This window comes from Scylla paramamosain, chromosome 40 (genome assembly GCF_035594125.1).
Source record: "Scylla paramamosain isolate STU-SP2022 chromosome 40, ASM3559412v1, whole genome shotgun sequence".
In the NCBI taxonomy this organism is placed as follows: domain Eukaryota; kingdom Metazoa; phylum Arthropoda; class Malacostraca; order Decapoda; family Portunidae; genus Scylla; species Scylla paramamosain.
This window is the reverse complement of record NC_087190.1, coordinates 11,846,604-11,851,603: the sequence shown is the minus strand read 5'-3', so window position 1 is coordinate 11,851,603 and position 5,000 is coordinate 11,846,604. Positions and strand designations below refer to the sequence as shown.

The window sequence follows — 5,000 nt, the reverse complement described above, 5'->3', positions numbered from 1 at the left end:
ACCACTACTACTACTACTACTACTTCTACCACCACTCCGCCAGGTTTTTCCGCAGTGCGTTAGGAAGGGATGGGTTTACAAGACCAGTGACCTGTTATGATGAAAATAATTGATTCCTATCGCTCAGTTTTCTTTATTTCGTCTTATCATTTCGTTCTTCCCCTTTCCCTCCTTCCTTCCTCCTTCGCCTCTTCCTCCTTTCATTGTTATTGCCTTTTTTTGTTGTTGCGCTTAGGGACAGGCTATCTCTCTCTCTCTCTCTCTCTCTCTCTCTCTCTCTCTCTCTCTCTCTCTCTCTCTCTCTCTCTCTCTCTCTCTTCCATATTCGGCTTGTACTTTCATTCTCGTTTCTGTATATGATTTTTAAAACAGCCTTGATCTACTACTACTACTACTACTACTACTACTACTACTATCCTTCCCATCATCATTATTATCTCCTGTTTTACCTAATACTTTATTTGTCTTCTTTTCTTCTTTTTCTTCTCCTCCTCCTCCTCCTCCTCCTCCTCCTCCTCACTATTATCATTATTATTATTATTATTATTATTATTATTATTATTATTATTATTATTATTATTATTATCACTTAAAAGAAAACAGGAATTGGCTATCGTGCCCTCATAGAAAACGTAATATGAGAAGGTTGTCGTGACTCTCTCTCTCTCTCTCTCTCTCTCTCTGGTGATGTCAGGAATGGGTGTGAGAGAGAAGTGATGTGAGGGTGATGGTGGGGGGGGGGTGAAAGGGCGTGAGGGTGGAGCGTCAGTGGGTGTGTGGGCGCGAGACAGGCAGGGATGGATGTCAGGGGAGGTGATGTGAGGGGGAAGCTGTGATGGGGGAGGAAGGGGAGGTTGATGTGACGGGGGGGGTTGGGGGATGGGGGGGAGCGTGAGGTTAGATTAGAGTAGGAGCATCTGGCCCTTTAAGTGACCAACCATACTTAGGAGGTGGTGTGTGTGTGTGTGTGTGTGTGTGTTTTTAAGTGAGAGTGAGAGTGAAGATTTCGAGTGAAGAAGAGTGAAGGATGAATGGAATAACAGTGAAAGGAGAGTGATGAGAAGGATTGAGTGAAGGGAGAGTGATGGTGAATGGATTGATTGACAGTGAATGCAAGTGACGGTGAAGAAGTGAGACTGACGGGAGAGTGACAGTGAATGAGAATGAAGAATGAATGCAGTGACAGTGGATGGGAAGAGAGTGAAGGCTGGGTGAACACTCAATGCTGATGCTCTTTATCTCTCCTGTCATTTATTTATTTATGTATTTATTTATTTATTTATTTATTTTTTTATTTATTTATTTATTTTTTTTTTTTTATTTATTATTTTTTTATTTATTTATTTTTTCGAGAGAGAGAAAGCAAACGCTGCTAAGTTACTGATAAGTAAATAAATATAATAAAAATAATAATAATAATAATAATAATAATAATAATAATAATAATAATAATAAACAAGTAAATAAAATTCCAAACAAATTCAGTTTTAGATACGGAAATGTCACTCTCTCTCTCTCTCTCTCTCTCTCTCTCTCTCTCTCTCTCTCTCTCTCTCTCTCTCTCTCTCTCTCTCTCTCTCTCTCTCTCTCTCTCTCTCTCTCTTTTCCTTATTTACTCACCTGACCTCTATTCAACACACACACACACACACACACACACACACACACACACACACACACACACACACACACACACACACACACACACACACACACACACACACACACACGTGCACGCAAAAGCCAAGGGCACATAGTTATCTTTATTGGCACACACACACACACACACACACACACACACACACACACACACACACACACACACACACACACACACACACACACACACACACACACACATGTATTTAGGATAAGCTCAGAATTAGTGTATTTTTTGGTCCTACTTATTGTATTTTTTATCTATTTATTTATTTAGTTTGTTCGTTTGTTTGTTTTATTGACGTGGTTTTCTTATTTGTTTATTTTATTTATTTTTTAGGTTTTGTTGTGCTTGTTTTTCTCCTCCTCCTCCTCCTCCTCCTCCTCCTCCTCCTCCTCCTCCTCCTCCTCCTCCTCCTCCTCCTCCTCCTCCTCCTCCTCCTCCCCTATTTTTGTTTTCTTCCTCATCTTTTGTTGTGTTTATTTCCTCCTCTTCCTCTCTCTCTCTCTCTCTCTCTCTCTCTCTCTCTCTCTCTCTCTCTCTCTCTCTCTCTCTCTCTCTCTCTCTCTTGTTTTAGCTTTCTTCTCTGCCAAATTCCTCCTCCTCCTCCTCATTATTATTATTTTCTTATTTCTATCCTTTGTTTACATTTCCTTTCTCCTTGATATCTTGCCTATTAATTCCCTTGTGTGTATTAGCAGAGAGAGAGAGAGAGAGAGAGAGAGAGAGAGAGAGAGAGAGAGAGAGAGAGAGAGAGAGAGAGAGAGATAAGGAAAAAGATGAGTCCCATTTTTTTGTCGGTAACCTTAATTATCAAAACCAGGTGAGGATGAGGTGATTAGGTTAGGTCAGGTTAGATCAGGTTAGATTAGGTTAGGTTAGGTTAAGTTACGTTAGGTCAGGTTAGGTTAGGTTAGGTTAGATTAGGTTAGGTTAGGTTTGGTTAGATTAGGTTAGGTTAGGTTTGGTTAGGTTAAGTTAGGTTAGGTTAGGTTTGGTTAGGTTAAGTTACGTTAGGTCAGGTTAGGTCAGGTTAGGTCAGATTAGGTTAGGTTTGGTTAGGTTAGGTTAGGTTAGGTTTGGTTAGATTAGGTTAGGTTAAAATAGGTTAGATTAGTTTAAGTTACGTTAGGTTAGGTTAGGTTAGATTAGGTTAGGTTAAGTGACGTTAGGTAAGAAGAGGGAATGCACTCTCTCTCTCTCTCTCTCTCTCTCTCTCTCTCTCTCTCTCTCTCTCTCTCTCTCTCTCTCTCTCTCTCTCTCTCTCTCTCTCTCTCTCTCTCCAGATGCGATAAAATGTTTCTTTTTCCCTTTCACGTCGTGGTTTGGGTGCATTAGGGGAGTGTTTAGAGAGAGAGAGAGAGAGAGAGAGAGAGAGAGAGAGAGAGAGAGAGAGAGAGAGAGAGAGAGAGAGAGAATCAGTATCAGAGGATTACTTTTTATTACATTTACTTTTATTATGTTTTCTTATTTTCATTTATTTGTTTTTACTTGATCTATTTATATTTATTATTTAAAGTTATCAATCAATCTGTCTAACTGTCTATCCATATATCTATCTATCTATCTATCTATCTATCTGTCTATTTATTTATTTATCCATCAGTCTATGTATCTATCTATCAGTCTGTCTGTCTGTCTGTCTGTCTGTCTGTCTGTCTGTCTGTCTGTCTGTCTGTCTGTCTGTCTGTCTGTCTGTCTCTCTCTGTCCATCTATTTCCTTCTGTTTCTTTTCGTTCAATATGTAAATTTTAGAAACGTTATTATTTTTTTCTTCTAATCCATTTTAATTTCCTTCTCTCATTGTTTCATTGTTCTTTCATTTATTCATTTGTTATTATTATCATTATTATTTATTTATTTTTTTCATACATCTGGTGTGTTTATTTATGGTTTATTTATTTATTTACTTATCTATTTATTTATTTATTTATTTATTTTATTTTTTATCTATTCATTATTTTCTTACTTGTATTTTTAATTAATGACGAGTTATTATCTTTATTTATTTGCCTTTGAATTTTTTTTTTACTTTTTACTGAAATTCTCTCTCTCTCTCTCTCTCTCTCTCTCTCTCTCTCTCTCTCTCTCTCTCTCTCTCTCTCTCTCTCTCTCTCTCTCTCTCTCTCACCTAATTAGTTTAACATCACATATTGACCAATTAAACATTTTGCCTTTATTAGGGACAGAGAGAGAGAGAGAGAGAGAGAGAGAGAGAGAGAGAGAGAGAGAGAGAGAGAGAGAGAGAGAGAGGGCCAAGTACACTCTTACTCTTTTATTATTTAAAGTTATAAATATTTAGAAATTCTAGTACATTTTCTTTCTTCATCCCCCCTCCTCCTCCTCCTCCTCCTCCTCCTCCTCCTCCTCCTCCTCCTCCTCCTCCTCCTCCTCCTCCTCCTCCCCCTCCCCCTCCTCCTCCTCCTCCTCCTCCTCCTCCTCCTCCTCTTATTCATTGTTATTCTTTTTTCTTGATTTTCCCTCCTCCCCACCTCTCTCTCTCTCTCTCTCTCTCTCTCTCTCTCTCTCTCTCTCTCTCTCTCTCTCTCTCTCTCTCTCTCTCTCTCTCTCTCTCTCTCTCTCTCTCTCTCTCTCTCTCTCAACACAAGGCGTTTTAGTAAATTGTTTATCTTTTCCTTGCCTCCTACTCTCCTTCTTATCTCTTTTGCCTTTTCCTTTAGTAGTAGTAGTAGTAGTAGTAGTAGTAGTAGTAGTGGTGGTGGTGGTGGTGGTGGTGGTGGTGTAGTAACTGAAAATATGAAAGGGAGTGTAAGAAGGAGGAGGAGGAGGAGGAGAAGGAGGAGGAGGAGAAGGAGGAGAAAGAGGAGAAAACAAGAGGAAGGAAGGAAGGAAAAAGAAGAATAAGAAAAAAAACAAATAAGATAAGAACGAAGGAAAGTAAAAAAAAATCATGAATACAAAAGAAAACTAAAAATATACCAATTTCTCTCTCTCTCTCTCTCTCTCTCTCTCTCTCTCTCTCTCTCTCTCTCTCTCTCTCTCTCTCTCTCTCTCTCTCTCTCTCTCTCTCTCTCTCGTTGCCAGTCGCTCTCTAGGCAGTGAAGAGGCACGACCACCCGCGCTGTCACTCCGCTGGTGCACGTAAAAGAGAGAGAGAGAGAGAGAGAGAGAGAGAGAGAGAGAGAGAGAGAGAGAGAGAGAGAGAGAGAGAGAATAACAAGTACTTAAGTCCACATTCTGTAACAGCCCTCCGCCTCACCTCAACTACATTCAAAAGCCTCTGTGTCACGGGTTTTCAAGGGTGTTTTTACGGTTCTAGTGACAGATTAACAAGATTTCTACATTATTAACAGGAGAAACACTCTTGGGAACCTGATTA

The 5,000-nt window shown here is 39.5% G+C and overlaps 1 protein-coding gene across 8 annotated transcripts in view; it reads left to right on the top strand.

The window, feature by feature from the left end:
- The window catches only part of LOC135092437 (trace amine-associated receptor 1-like), a 37,044-nt gene that overhangs the window by 1,296 nt on the left and 30,748 nt on the right, over window positions 1–5,000 (top strand). Inside the window, exon 1 of one of the 8 annotated variants that reach the window (XM_063990921.1) lies at window positions 4,689–4,758. The exons of 3 other annotated variants lie outside the window; for them this stretch is intronic. The gene's annotated coding sequence lies outside the window, so the exon portion shown is untranslated. Of the gene's footprint in view, window positions 1–4,688; window positions 4,763–4,829 lie in introns of those variants that run through there. 4 more of the 8 variants (XR_010262867.1, XM_063990920.1, XM_063990925.1 and 1 more) reach the window with 4 other exon arrangements.